General features: G+C 32.9%; 1 protein-coding gene across 1 annotated transcript in view; it reads left to right on the plus strand.

Annotated features, from left to right (window-relative positions):
* The window catches only part of LOC140434625 (transient receptor potential channel pyrexia-like), a 74371-nt gene that overhangs the window by 1426 nt on the left and 57128 nt on the right, over positions 1-15817 (plus strand). The window lies entirely within an intron of this gene.

The raw sequence follows: 15817 nt of genomic DNA on the forward strand, positions 1-15817 counted from the left end.
ATGTTCGATTTTTGATTTGGTGTGGCGCTTGTCAATAATAATCAAGACGAATCGATGAGCGTTTCAATAATCATTTTTAATTTTGATCATTTCAGACATTGTACAGTTTATGTGTACAATGCTAGAAGTGGACAATAATTTCCGTACAATGCTAAGATTGTCCAATTTCGGGCTTTGCTCATAACATATACACTAAAAAATATTGGTTTTCTATTTGTCAAAATCCATCTTCTTCTGGCTATATTGTATCATGTTTAAATGAAACATATCAAGCAATCGTATATTGCAGGTACAGTATTATATGTATATTTATAGTGTAAGGAGTTACTTTACTTAGCGAATCGTGTTATATAGTTACCTTAAAATGTTTATTTCTTAATATAGTAGTTACTTAATTGCTTATTCTTCTTCTTCGTCTAGTGCCAACTCCACTAAAAAAGGTTGGCTATAACCATTGCAAATTCGCCTCTATCTTCTGCTTTTCTTAAAAGCATCTGTGTGTTTTTTACCCAGGATATTTGTCGTCTACCACGACCCCTTTTTCCTTCGATTTGACCCTTCATAATCAGCTGCAACAACTCGTACTTCTCATATCTAAGTCATCATCATCATCATCGCCATCATCCTATAGTCGTCCACTGCTGAACATAGGCCTCCTCGAAAAATCTCCATTCAGACCTATCTTGCGCTGCTGCAATCCAGTTGGTACAAATCCTCTTTATGTCGTCAGTCCATCTTGTGGGTGGTCTTCCCGGGTTTCGTCTATCAGCTCTCGGTCTCCACTCCAAGATTTTTTTGGTCCACCTTCCTTCATTCTAGCGACGTGTCCTGCCCACCTCCATTTAATTTTGGCTATGTGTTTTATAATGTCTCCTACACCACTTTTACGGATTTCTTCGTTTCTTATCCTACCTCGCAACGTTATGCCTAACAATGATCTTTCCATTCTACGTTGCGTCACTTATAGTTTTCGTGTAGATGTCCTTGTTAGGGTAAGTGTCTTTGCGCCACATGTAAGGACAGGCAGGACACACTGATTAAAGGCTCTTCTTTTTAAGCCAGTCAGTCAGGGACAGCCATCCCAGTGTTATTCTTCTTAGCAGCTCAGCAGTTTGATTATCTCTGGTAATTGTTACCGTATGTCCAAGGTATATGTAGCTGTCAACAATTTCAATTTCGACGTCTTCTACCCTTAAAGGATGGCTCGGAACTAAATTAGTCATCATTTTTGTCTTTTGGTAGTTAATATTTAGACCTACTTTACGTGCTGCATCGCTGAGTTCATTCAACATATCACTGGCAGCCTTTAGGTAATCTGAAATCAGAACAATATCATCTGCGAATCGTAGATGACTAAGCATTCCACCATCAATATTTATTCCTTTACTGTTTCATTCCAGCAACTTCAAAGCATGTTCAAGTACAGTAATGAACAACTTAGGCGACATAGTATCTCCCTGTCGAATACCTCTCCTGATATGTATCTTATTGGTAGGACCGTGCAGATTTATAGTTGTTGTAGCATTTCTGTATATATTTTCTATAATATTGGTGTACCTATGATCAATTCGACACTCTTCCAATGTCTTTAGAAGTGCGGGTAGTTCGATAGTATCAAACGCTTTATGGAAGTATATAAATGTTAGAACTAGAGGTCTATTGTATTTAATTGATTTTTTAATCAAGACTTTTATGCACTGTAGGTGGTCATTTGTACCGTAGTTGGGGCGAAAACCAGCCTGTTCTCTTGGCTGATATAGCTCAAATTTTGCTTCCAATCGATTGGTTATTATTCTGGTGTACAGTTTGTATAAATAGTTGAGTAGAGAAACTGGTCTGTAATTCTCTAGGTTCATGTTGTCACCCTTTTTATCCAGAAGAATTGTAATGGAGTTATTCCAAGCTATAGGAATTTTTTGACTATACAAGCAGAGATTTAAGAGGTCTCGTATTTTTTTCAGAAGAGAAGTTCCGCCGAGTTTTACAGCTTCTGTAACTATTCCATCATCTCCTGGCGCCTTGTTGTTTTTCATTTTTTTGAGTGCATATTGTATCTCATCTTGAGTAATTTCTGGAATGTCCTCAGATCCCTGGTTTTGAACCTTTTCTCTACCGTCTTCATTTAAGTTATTGTTAATTTGGTTTGTGTATAATACAGTGTAGAATTCTTCGACTATTTCAAGTATTTTCTGTCTGTCTGTTGTTACTTCACCCTCTTTATTCCTAAGCTGGGAAATTTCTTTTCTACTTGTCGCCATTTTTCGTCTTATTACCTTCATGCTCCTGTTTTGCTCTAATATCTATACGATTTTTTCATGTTTAAATTTCCTAATATCTTTTCTCACAGCTTTCGATATATCTTTATTGAGTGCCCGAATGGTTTGTGGGTCAATGTCCCTTTCACTTTGTAACTGTCTTCTTTCTGTGTGCCCCAAATATGCTGTCTTTCTCCTTTTAATAGGGGTCAAAAGTTCTTTGTCTCTTCCCATTATGTGCAACATTATTTTGTTCGTGATATGATTCTTCTTCTTATTAGGCCATCTTCTTTCGATGGTGGGCGATCCAAATGGCAATTGTAACTTTGAAAACTGCTGCACGAAAGATTTCTGTGGATGAATGGTCAAACCATCTCCTTAGATCTTTTAGCCACGAGTTCCGGCGTCTTCCAACTGATATTTTGCCCTGCACTTTACCTTTCAATATGATTTGAAGTAATTCATATCTTTCACCTCTCAACACATGACCCAAGTTTTGTAATTTTCTCTCTTTAATTATGCTGAGTATTTTTTTGTTTACTTATGCCCCGAAGTACCTCACCATTGATAACTTTTTGTATCCATGGAATTCTCAGCATCCGTGTATATATACATTTCAAAGGCATCTATTTTTTTTTGTTTCAGAGTCCATTGTCCAAGTTTCACAGCCATATAGCAAAACAGAGTAAACGTAACATTTGATCATTCGAATTTTGAGCTCTAAGCTAAGGTCTGATCTTTTAAAAAATGTTTTCATGATAAGAATTTCCTTTTTTGGATTACAGTGGCTGTTGATATTTGCTCCCAAATATTTTATGGAAGTTACCTGTTCTATTATTTGTCCCTTGGCGTACAAATGTACGTTTGTTGGTATCTTTAAAAATACTAGAATTTTAGTTTTGAAAACATTTAGATGTAAATCGAACATTTCGCTATTACGAACTACTGCATTTCTTATATTTTGTAGCTCTTGTCCGCTGCTTGCTAATAGGACGGTATCATCAGCACACCTGATATTGTTTATGCTGGTTCCGTTAATCTTGATTCCACCTTAAACCTCGTCTAATGCTTTTCTGAATATAGATTCCAAATACAGATTAAATAATAGCGGTGATAATACGCAACCCTGTCGCACTCCTCGTCGGATTCGTATATCTTCGGATGCTGTGTTCTTTATTTTAATTGTTGCCGTCTGATGTCAATATAGTTCTGAGATAATTCGCAAGAGTTGTTCGTCAATTCCAGTTGTTCTCAGAATTTCGATCGTCTTTTGATGGTTAACGCAGTCAAATACTTTTCGATAATCAATAAAACATACAAATACTTTTACATTTATTTCTTTGCATCGTTGTGTTAACACATTTAAGTCAAAAAGAGCTTCTCATGTTCGCAATTCATTTCGAAATCCGAATTGGTCCATAATATGATTGGTCCATGGTATTTTCAAAATTGTCCAAAAAAGTCACGTCTCAAAAGCTTCCAGTTTTCTCATTAAGTCAACATTAACAGTGCAAGCTTCCGAACCATAAAGAAGAATAGAGGGGATATTTTATTGAATTTTGGATTTCAGATTTAAGTCTTTAGTAATCCAGACTCTAAGTACTTCATTTTGTCGACTTGTTCAATATCTTAATTTTTTATCTAGATCCTTGTTATGACTTTACTCCTCTTACTGAGAACCATTAAAACCCTTGACCACCATTTAAAAGAGCAAGACAGCATATTTGGGTCACATACTTAGAAATAAGAAGTACGAGTTGTCGTAGCTGAAATCCTATGAAGGGTAAAATCGAACGAAAAAGGGGTCCTGGTAGGCGCTAAATATCTTGACTAGAAACTATTCGCTACTGGACCGGGTTAATTACACAGATGCTTTTAAGAAAAGCAGAATAGAGACTAATTTTCAATAGTCAAGCAATGGTCATCTTCATTAGTGGATTCGGCACTAGAAGAAGAAGAAGACTGATAAGCATGGTTTTTCTGTTCTTTATGTTTATTGTTAAATCAAACTGTTCCCCAGTATCACAAATTGTGTTTACTAGCGTCTGCAGGTATTTTCCAGTTAATGACTGTATGTTATTAATAGGTTTATTGTTTTTGTCAATTAATCGGTTAGGTGTGTTTGTTCGTGATTCTGACTTTTTTATGTAAATTTTAATGATTATATTTTTTCTGAAATTCCTCAATTTCAATGCATGTTTTTATCATTAATTTTTCGTTATCCTCTCTTATTTTGTTTCTTATTAATGTATGTTTTCTTTGTATTTATCTAGGTTTTTGTTTCTATATTTTCTTCTTTGTTCCATGATTTCCAGTATTTCTTCTAAGGTTTTTGTCTTTCTTCTTTCTTTTGTAGTTTTGAACTTTTATTTTTAGAACTTTTTGGTTTTTTCACCTTTTTTACCTTAAGTTTCATTTTTGAGACAAGGAGGTTATGGTATGATGGGACATCTGCTTCAGGTAGAGTCTTAACGCTTTTAATGAAATTTATAAATCTTAAATTGGTTAATAAAAAATCGATCTGATTTCTAATACAATTTTGTTTATTATCCTATGGTGACCTCTAGGTATACAGTCTATGTTGTGGTAATCAAAACCATGTGTTCATAATCTTCATAAGTTTTCTTTTCGACAAAATTGAGCAAATATGTTGCCTCTAATATTTTTTGTTCCTAAACCATAATCACCTATTATATTGTCCACTCGACCTTTTTCTATCTTTGCATTTAAATTGTCTATTATTATTGTAATTTTTTCCTTTTTAGTGTATTGTAAAAGTTGTTTGAGTTGTTCGCAAAAATTTTCTATTTTAGCTTCTGACTTATTTGCACCATACACTTGCACCATATTAATGTTCGCTGGTTTACCCTGTATTTGTTATAACAGTATTCTCTAAAAGGCAACGAAATTTACAACGGCTGTTTGGATTTTCCTGAAAATAATTATTTCAACTCCGTATAGATGATCACGGGTGTCATTTCCGAGTAATATATCGTTTGATCTATGACCAGTGTTTTACTGGAACACGGCCAGCGCATTTCGCTTATGCCTAATATTTCTAGGTTCGGTCTATTCATTTCCTGAATCGTGTTGTCCGTCGTTCCTTGTTCGAACAAGCTCCTCACATTCCCTATCTCGTAATTTAAAAAGGATTTGTTCTCTATATAATTATTTGCCACATTCAGGTGCCGCCTCCTCCTCGAGGGGATTCTTAGCAGCCTCCCACCATTAAAGGTCCGTCGTAGACTAGGGGCCATGTGATTGATAAGATTGTTATATTATCAGGTTCAAAAAAGGCGTGCCCCAAGTATTTATAGAGTTAGCGAACAATTACCCTGCAGTTACAAATTTGCAGAATCTTTATGTTGCTCTGCTCACTTTGTCCCATTTATAGGTAAGCAGTGTCCAATGAAGACGCCTGTGATTACTCTGAGTTTAAGTTTCTGAAACTCTATAAATATTCTTGGGCAGAAAGGCGAAGGTTCTAATAGCTTTTTTGTTTACCCATAGCTAGGGATTGGATTCAGGATATCTTCCACTTCGAGGTTTTCTGGGATACCAAAGTTTCTAGACTCAGTATCTCCTACTTTAGCCAGACTATCAGCAATCTCATTACCAGTAGTTTGTGGTACCCGTAACAAAGTTACTTTATTGTGCATTGCCAGTTCTTAATATACTGTTTTAAGTTCCAAACTGCTTCGAAGTGTTTGTAGGTTTATCAGAAAATGTTTCTTCCGTAATATATGACATATTATTTATTTTATTGCTCCTATGTTTATGTTTTTTTATATGTGCATCCAAACCTGTTGTATAAGGTATTTACTTATGTAAATCAGCGAATTCATAACATTTTATGTACCATTCATACATACCGTAATGTACCATTCTATCAAGTTGTCATTATAGTAGTTTTGTATTGAAACTATAATTCTTTTTTAAATAAATTTTCTTGTTGTATTTTTTTTTAAATCAGTTACTATATATAATGTTTTTGCTGAATCCTTATTCTTTTAAATGTGTGTGTCTTGTTTCCCCTTTCTTTAAGATCAAAGTTCGCTTTCATATGTGATTATTGGGTTAACTTTTTGTACAACTTTAAAAGAAGGTTATATGTTTAGACAATCACAATCACTACATAAATATTGGATGTGCAATGAGAAGAATTCCTTTCAGGTATAAGATAATGGTCTGTCGTTAAATGCAAATCTATTGGATTCAGTTTTTACAGGTTTCTTTCTTTGCCATTGTCCAGATATAGTCACATTGAACTCGATTGCTATCATAGTATATCTGCCTTAAAATAGGTTGATAATAAATGAATTAAAAGTATAGCAGCTAAATGTTGATCATTCTATACAGTTCAAAACATATATTTCCTTTATATTTCTTTACTTTATTCTCTTAAAGATATTTTCATTGCAGAAACTTTTTGTGTTGCTACCTTAACTTCATATTTCTGTTTCTTTTTGCTTAGTTTTTATTTGTATAAACAGATTCTGATCCATATATGTTTTTAATTTGCTGTAATTTTGTAAAGTTATATACATTATTTAAATTATTTCTATCAATACTGCCTGTTTCTGATTTTATCTTATTAATTTTAATAGATTGTTTTTAAAAACCTCATTTTGTCTCTACCTTGTTTGTGGGACTTTGTACCAAACCCTGCCTTTTTATTAAATGCCACCAAGACATCGTGTGCTCTAAATAAAAGCCATTAACTTTCTAATGAGGAGTTTCAGGATTTATCTTAGCTGCGCAGGTATGTAGAAGTCACAATTTCCAATTGCGTCTGATATATCCATAGTTAGTTCCCATCTCCTAAAATTTGGTCAGTCGATCTTTTGAAGAGTCGAATTATTATTCTCAAGATATTTCTTTTGTCTGGATGGATTTGCCTTTGGTTTCCTGCGTGGAATGTATTGTTGCAAGTTTTGCTTCATTAGTGTTCCCATCTTACGTAGATTTTCTTTCATCCAACGTCGGAAAACCAAAAATGATGAGCTATTCATAGGACTTCTAGCCTATTCGTGCAACGCTCCTTCTTGAGCCCGTTATTGTGTTTACCAAGGCTAGCTAATGTAATATTTGGATCTCCACACTTGTCTCTGCAAGGTGCACGTTTTGATTTAGAGTATTTGTCGTATTTTATTTTGTTTTTCCTCTACGATATCCCCTTGTGGTATTAAAGAACTCTTCCTCGGTGCAGATTACTTCAATGTTCATGTCCATGAGTCGATATCCTTCATATGCATCAATGTGTTTTATTATTTTATTTATACAACATCTTTTATGGGGTCTATTTTAATTTCGAATACCATTTTGTCCGGGTAGTTCTTGGGGATAATTACTTTTTTGCTACACATTACAGCAGCTTTACATCTTTTTCCACGACAATATTTTTTTGGGAAGGAACTTACAGGTTGCTTTTCTTATGGAATTTTCTCATTTTTGGTAGAGAATCTCTGCGGTCCGCTTAAAAATCTGTGTCAAAGCTGTTCTCCCTTAAAAAGTAGTTGAAGGTTTCTGAGGTATGATGACTTAAATAAGGGCCTTTGCTTCATTATGTTCTTCAGCGTGTTCCAATTGTACTCTATCATTTTGGCATTTTGATGCAACCACTATACTTACTTTTAATTTTATCTTTTTTTTATCACCCGACTTATTCTCATTTCCGCAACATACATCGCTGTTCCTACTTCTTTTTAACTGCCCAATATTCAGTTCTGTACATCATATCCGGTCTTACGGCAGCTTTATAGAATTTTAATTTCAGTATCATTGGAATCTTTCTGTCATAAAGCACACCACTCGCTTCCTTATACTTCATCAATCCCGCCCTAATGCATGCATCTTTATATTTTTTCCCATTACTCTTTAATACCGATTCTAGGTTCTTTAAACTATTACTTTGATAACACAGGCCAACAATGAATTTAATGTTTTAAAATAAACATCCTTTGATAGGTAATTTTGACCTGAATCCGAAACTGGCATTAGTTTTTTTCTATCACCTTCCAATTTTTCGCAAATCAAGTTCTTATAAAAATTCCCTGATTGTACGAAAAGTTTACATATAAAATTGGAAAAACGGTTTTTAGTGTAAATATATATGGCACAAACAGTTGTCCAAAAATATTTTAATAAAATTCTGAATTGTGGCAACACTGTAAAATTAGTCAGCTAGTGCAATACCGCAGCTGCACCTCTCCCAGTCGTAAATAAACGCATCAAAAGCCGTTGTTTGTTTTTAGCAGTTCGAGGAGATTTATCGCTGTGTTTCGAATTAGTGCTATTTATTTATTATTCTATTCTTTTTTCGAGCTATGGAAAGGAGACATTGTGTTAATAATGCAGACTGCTTTTGTTATATTTGTGGCAGTTTTGTGGTTGCAAAACAAAGACATAACATAATCTTATTTGTTCGTAATACATATCATGCCTATTTTGGAGTGAAAATAGGAGAACAAGACAAATCTTGGGCACCACATATTGTATGTAAAGTTTGTGTAGAAGCTTTAAGAAGTTGAGCTTGAAAAAGTTGAAGCGTGAGCCACAAAACCATTCTGATGATTGCTACTTTTGCTCCTGCGATTTAAAAGGATTTAATTGTAAGAATAAAAAAGTATTTTATACCCGAACCTAAAATCTGCTATTAGGCCTATTTCTCATGGCCCTGATTTACCCATACCTATTCCACCGAAGGAGTTAGAGAATGTGTTATCGTCTGATTTGGAACAGTCTGCATTTGAGTCCACAGATCCCGACGTTACTTTTGAAGCAGAAGAAGAACCACAACTATTTATTCAAATGGAATTAAACGATTTAATAAGGGACTTAAATCTTCCCAAAGATGCCTCAGAACTTCTAGCCTCTAGACTTCGTGAAAAAAATTTGCTGGCTCCAGGTACATCAACCAGTTTCTACAGAAATCGAGAGAAGGACCTGAGTCCATATTTTACTCAAGAAGATTCTTTAGTATATTGTAACAATATCTCCGACTTAGTTATTAAGCTAGGAGCTGCCTCTTATGAAAAGGAAGAATGTCGACTATTTATTGACTCTAGCAAAAGTAGTCTAAAAGGTGTTTTACTGCACAATGGTAATACACTGGCTTCTGTTCCGGTTGCTCATTCTGTTCACCTTAAAGAAACATACGAAAACTTGGAACTTCTCTTAAAAAAAATTAAATACCGGGACCATAACTGGATGCTTTGTGGAGATCTAAAAGTTCTGTGTATGCTACTTGGGTCAACTAACAGACAGGTTATACTAGATATCCTTGCTTCAGTGTGAATGGGACAGCCGAGCACGAGATAAACATTGGATCCAAAAAGAATGGCCTACAAGAGAAAACCTTACGCCAGGAAATAAAAACATAAAACACAATGCCTTAGTTGATCGCGAAAGAATTTTATTGCCCCTCTGCATATAAAATTAGGTTTGATGAAACAGTTTGTTAAAACTATTGAAAAAAATCGAGAATGTTTTAAATATATTTGTACAAAATTTCCCAAGTTGTCCGATGCAAAATTAAAAGAAGGAGTTTTTGTTGGTCCCGACATTAGATTTTTATGCCGAGAGGAAAACTTTCAAAATTCTATGACGCTTATCGAAAAGAAAGCGTTGACTTTATTTAAAGAAGTTGTCGAAAAGTTCTTGGGAAATAAGAAAGTTCTAGACTATGACAACATTGTCACACAAATGCTACAAAATTTTCGTATTCTAGGATGCAATATGAGTTTAAAAGTACATTTTGTATTCGCTCATCTAGACCAATTTCCAGGAAATCTTGGAGCTGTTAGCGACGAGCAAGGGGAACCTCCTCGTTTGTTATTTTCTTAACCAGTGCTGTTACTGTCTCCTTTATCTCAATTGGATTCGTTTCACTTTTTTACTTCGATGACCATTACATGCAACTTCTGTTGTGGGCTCGCAGTCTCACTACTTATTACCTTGCAGTCGTTACGTTCACGTATATCTTCTTTTCTTGTCATGAAATAGTCTATTTAAGACTGATTTTGTCCACTGTTTTCCATGTTAAATATTTTTCTTAGGATTTTAGTTTTAATCTTTGTTTCCATATTTTCCATACGTCGTGCGCAGCAAAATTACATTTAGTGAATTGTGAAGCATCCATTAGTTCATTCAATTATAATCCACCCATTTTTGTAAAATTTACTTACTAATTCATTTCATATGTTATGACTGTTCAGTGTTTTGACCTTCTTAACAGATATTTTCAGTTTTGTTACCTTGTAAAATAATAATAAATGTAAAGATGTTAATAGGCAAAAATTATTTGTTAAGCAATTATGTAATAAATAGATTATAATATACATAATACTGTATATTAATAATCTAGTTATTATAATACTAATAGTTATTACACTTCTTTAAAATAAATTGAACTATAAACTTCAAAATACTAGTCTTATTTAAACTGTCAACTTCCTCTGTTTATATATTTTCTGTCGTTCAAGACATTTCGGGATTTTTGATGACATCTCAATCATTCTAGATTTCTTTAATACTCTTTTTCGCCAAGGGACTTTTTTATATAAAATAAATCTCACGAAACTGTTGTAACACTGCTCCCTCCTCCAAAATTATTCGCCTCGAATAACTGGTCTATCAGAAACTGAACCTGTAAGTTATTCAAAACATCTTGGAGTTCTTATAATTATTCATTCTGCAAAATTAACACCTGTCTCTTAACTTTTCTATTTTATTTTTACTAATCGCTAGTTGCTCCTTCAAATATACAACTTCAGATTCCCCAGTATTTTTTTCACTTATGTTGTCACTTGTGAGAAATCGATTTGTTAAAGACATATACCTACTAGTATTTCTAGAAGGACTATGTGACGGGCTTCTGTATGTTCATCTAGGCGACCTTATGACCTCATTCTTTGGTTCTTCTTTCCTTGCTTAAGATCGGCGTCTGCAATTGTTTTGAAAATTTCTTATTCTTCCGCAATTAAACATCTTTTGTTTCCATTTAGAGTTTTTTGTTGAAGATTTTTGAGTGTGCTTAAAATTTGGGATAAAATAGGCTGTTGTCACTTCTTTATTTTCACGAAATTTTATTCCGTTTAATTTTGGACGTGATCTGCAAATGTTGTAAGGATGGGAAGGATGCACTGGTTAAACAGTTTCGTTTTTAGATATTGAGGATACTTTTCAATTTTCAATATGTTGTTAAATTTACCAAACGAAGCCAATGCCAATCTCATTTGTCTCTTTATTTTTGTAGTTTGGTTGTCTTTATTTCATTTTATTATCTGTCCCAAATATATGAATTCATTAACTTCTTCCATTTGTTTTTATTTAACTAGGATTTTTAACTACACTTCTTGATTTTTCATCACTTTTTTTGTCGTAATTCAATCCAACTTTTCTGGCTTCTTTTATAATGGTTGTACCGCTCTATTTACTCAATTCATCTTTGTCTATCGTTATAAGGACGATGTCGTCTGCATATCTTAGGAGGTTTAAGTATTCTCCGTTAAGTTTGATTCCATATTCCTTCTATTGTAATTTCTTGAAAATAGTGCTTGGTTGAAGAACTTTGGCGAAACCGTTTTTTCATGTCTAACACTTCTTTGTATAAATATTAGGTCTATATACCTGTAGTCTATTCTCCTTTTTTGTACTGACTGTTCTACTGCCCTATGCCTCTATGTAGTCGAATGCCTTTTCGAAATCTATGAATATAAAGTTATTTGATATTCATTTTCTTCCTTAATTAGTATATTTATTGTAAAAAGGTAATCACATGTACTATAGCCTTTTCTGAACTTTGCTTGCTCTTTGATTTGGTAGCTGGCAAATTTAGATTTAGATTATTTAGATCAGAATATGTTTTCCATGAAAAACTTATCGTTTTCCGCTTATTTAACATCATTTATTTGGATTTTTGTATTCGATAAATTAAAGTATACTTTTGAACGGCCTTAGCTTTGTTACTATTAAGTTCACGGTAATAATAAAAAACGAATCTCTTTGTTTTATATGGTTCATTTTATATACAAAAGGTGTTCCCGATAAAATCTAAATTTTTAGAGTTATTCGTGAAAATCCGTTCGAAAACATGCTTTTTTGACGTGTAAGTTGTGAACTTTCAGTCACGAATAACTCCAAAAATATTGACTTCTCGAAAAAACTCTAAAGAACGTTTTTGTCTTAAATTTACTTTTTTATATATAGCGACTACCATAGTTTTTTATGTATTTATTCACCTCCCAGTTTGGGTGGTAACCGCGGTAAGAGGAAAACGCATATTGAAAAAAGCATATAGGGTAGATTTTGATCTTTGAGCTATTTTATTCCTGCTTAATTATATGCTTTTTCTTCATTACCCGGTATTTCTATTCATTTAAAATATTGTATTTACATAAAATTCTTTATTCACAATAGTTGGGGTCAGTATTGGTTTTTACTTGAATGTACCTATAAGATAAACACAAAAAAAGTTTTACGATATGGCAAATGCCAGGGCCAAGGCAATTACATGCGATAAACAAATTTAATAATAACGCCAATAAAAATGACAAGTCTTGTTATATAGTCGCCTTGTTAAATATGAGGAATCGCAATTATTTAATCATACATTCTTAACCTGTCGTACCGAATGTTGTACGAAAAATGAGACGCTTTCACCTGGGAATTCCCAAACCGAAATAATGCCGGTAGACACTGACCTAAGTTTCTTCGTAAGGAGCTTATAGGGTGACATGAAAAATGAACAAGTATTTGATTTATTAATATTACTAAAATTATTAAAATTCAACAAGTATAATTTACGTTTAAATTTACAATGAACTTATCTTTATTATACTTATTTGTTCACCCAACTATATTATGTTTCCGGTTCGAAATTTTTTGACCTTTGAACATTATATTTTATAAGTGTTTATCCGTTACCGAAAGGCCATCATAGCTTAGTCCTGGTTTATTTTTCAGTCAGAATATTCTTTAATAAGTTTTTCCATTGGAGTGTTTTTATTAATGCCTTTATTGAGGGAAGCGTATTTCTGCCTATTATGGAAACATCTTCGCCTTCGTCTATTTAAACCGTTTATTCTTCTTATGTTAGTGAATATTCTCTCTGGGTATTGACAATCACGTTGATATAAAAATACTATTACATACACAATAAAGCAGGATCGGTTAACTTGCCTAGCAGCTTTGTGCATTGAGCATGAAAATTAAAGAATTTTTTTTTGTTCTTCACTTTCTTCACTGTTCTTCACTCTCAGCGGTCCTATATATATATATATATATATATATATATATATATATATATATATATATATATATATATATATATATATATATATATATATATATATATATATATATGTATATATAGAAAAGGAGTACGACCGACAATCCAAAATAAACTAAGGTACACTCGAAGAGTGGTGGGTTTTTGGGGTTAAAGTTGTATAAATCAATTAATTGAAACTTGGTATAGTTTGCAATTTAACAAAATTAGCACAGCAAAAGAACATGTGATAAACATACATGTATATAAAAAGTTATTATAAAAACTTAAGTAAAAAAACATTAAGGTTTATTTTAAAGTGTAAAGAACTAGAAAGATCATGAGAAAGCACTTCCAACAATTTATTTAATCAATTAGATTTTAAATTTAACTTTAGGTAACATTATAAGTTATTTAAATTAATTTAGTATAAAGATAAAATGAAGTTACCAGTCTTAAGCTTACTGAGTCTCGCCGATAAATGAATTTACAGGTTTAACACCCACGCACACAACGTGAATAGAGATGGCCTTGAGGTCAAAATGACAAGAACAGCAAGGCAAACTACCAACCTCTATAAAATAGTGCGGTATATTCAAAGAATGTGATAAATTTGGTTGACAACTTGTCGTTAAGAAATCAAACAATGAAAGGAAAAGGTGGTTAAGATCACCATTTATCCTACAGTGATTGATTTGTCAACAAAGAACAAAGCATGCGAAGTCAATCAAAATATCATATATTATAATAATATGACGACACTGGTTAGCCAGCCAACAGGTGAAGATTAATACAACTTCCACAGTCCAAAGGTTCAAATCATTTAGGACCGTAATGAAAAAGATTCTATGAATCAATTTCAGTTTAAAATTTTATCAACCAAGTTCATCAAAAAGAACAATTACTTAATTATGTAAAAGTGATATTGACAAATAGTTAATAAAATGTAAGTTGATGAATCTAAGTTTAAGAAAGAATAATTTATTTTATTTTATTTTTATTTAAATTTATTATATGAAAATGTGATAAGAAAAAACCCATTGTGGGACAAAATTTAAGTAAACAACATATCAGGCCTAATTCTGCAAAATTAATGCATGATAAATTTGGCTCAAATTACTAATGTCGGTTCTCTTATTAAGGGTATTTGGATGTTTTAATATTGAACACATTTCTAAAAACTGTCTTTTAACGAGATTACGTTTAGTGCCAAGAATTTTAACTTCATTAAAGTTTACGTCGTGCTTAGTGCTAATAGCGTGTTGGGCAAGAGCACAAGTATGTTTAGATAAATTAATATCACTGCGGTGTGTCGTAAGACGTCCTCTCAGTGATCTCCCTGTCTGACCGATGTAACATGAGTCACACTCAGCACAAGGTATATGATATATTACATTAACTTGTTCCAGAAGGGACAGAGGTGTTTTAGTTTTAGAAAACAAATGTTAGTACAAACATAACAACATACCGGTTAAAATTGCAATTAAGAATGCTAAGACTGTCAGGAAGATATCCAAAAAACTTATTTAGAAAAAATGTAGGCAATGGTATTCTCCATACTTGGAAAATATGTGGAATTTTACAGGGTGATTAATAACTACGTGGTATAGATTAATTACTATTTAAATGGGAATAAGCCACAATTAAAGGTTAAAATACGTTTATTGACGTTTCAATTTCCACTTTGGAAATCGTTCTCAAAATACACACATTAGTAAATTATATATTTTTTCATATTGATATTCCTCTCATAATTTTTGTTCTTATAATATCAGGCTTTGCATTACTATACAGAGTATTTAACAAGTTATGACCATTTTTATTTCGAAATCCCTATTAAATCAACACCATGTATATAAAGAAGTAATACATAAACAATTAATTATTTTATATAAGGTAAACAGTATATTGTAGTTTTGTCGACTTTTCACCTGAAATGAAACTGTTGTTCGTTCTTGATGTTTGACGCTTGTATTTTGGCATTTGTTGTTTTCTCCAGATACGTTGTTGGATGTTGTCTCATCAACATCCAAATTGGATTATTCACCAATGTCCCAGTAAAAGAATCATTAGAAATTATACGTAGAAAATATCCAATAGCACAGGATACACTAACCTTGACGAGGCAATGCTGAAACAATACCTATTTCATCTACAAGGACCAGAGATACAAACAAGTCAAAGGAGCACCAATGGGTTCACCACTCTCACCCGTAATAGCCAACCTTTTTATGCAAGATATGGAATCAAAAGCAATAGAAACAGCAGAGCATAAACCCAAACTATGTCTTAG

The sequence above is a fragment of the Diabrotica undecimpunctata genome, chromosome 2 (genome assembly GCF_040954645.1).
Source record: "Diabrotica undecimpunctata isolate CICGRU chromosome 2, icDiaUnde3, whole genome shotgun sequence".
NCBI lineage: Eukaryota > Metazoa > Arthropoda > Insecta > Coleoptera > Chrysomelidae > Diabrotica > Diabrotica undecimpunctata.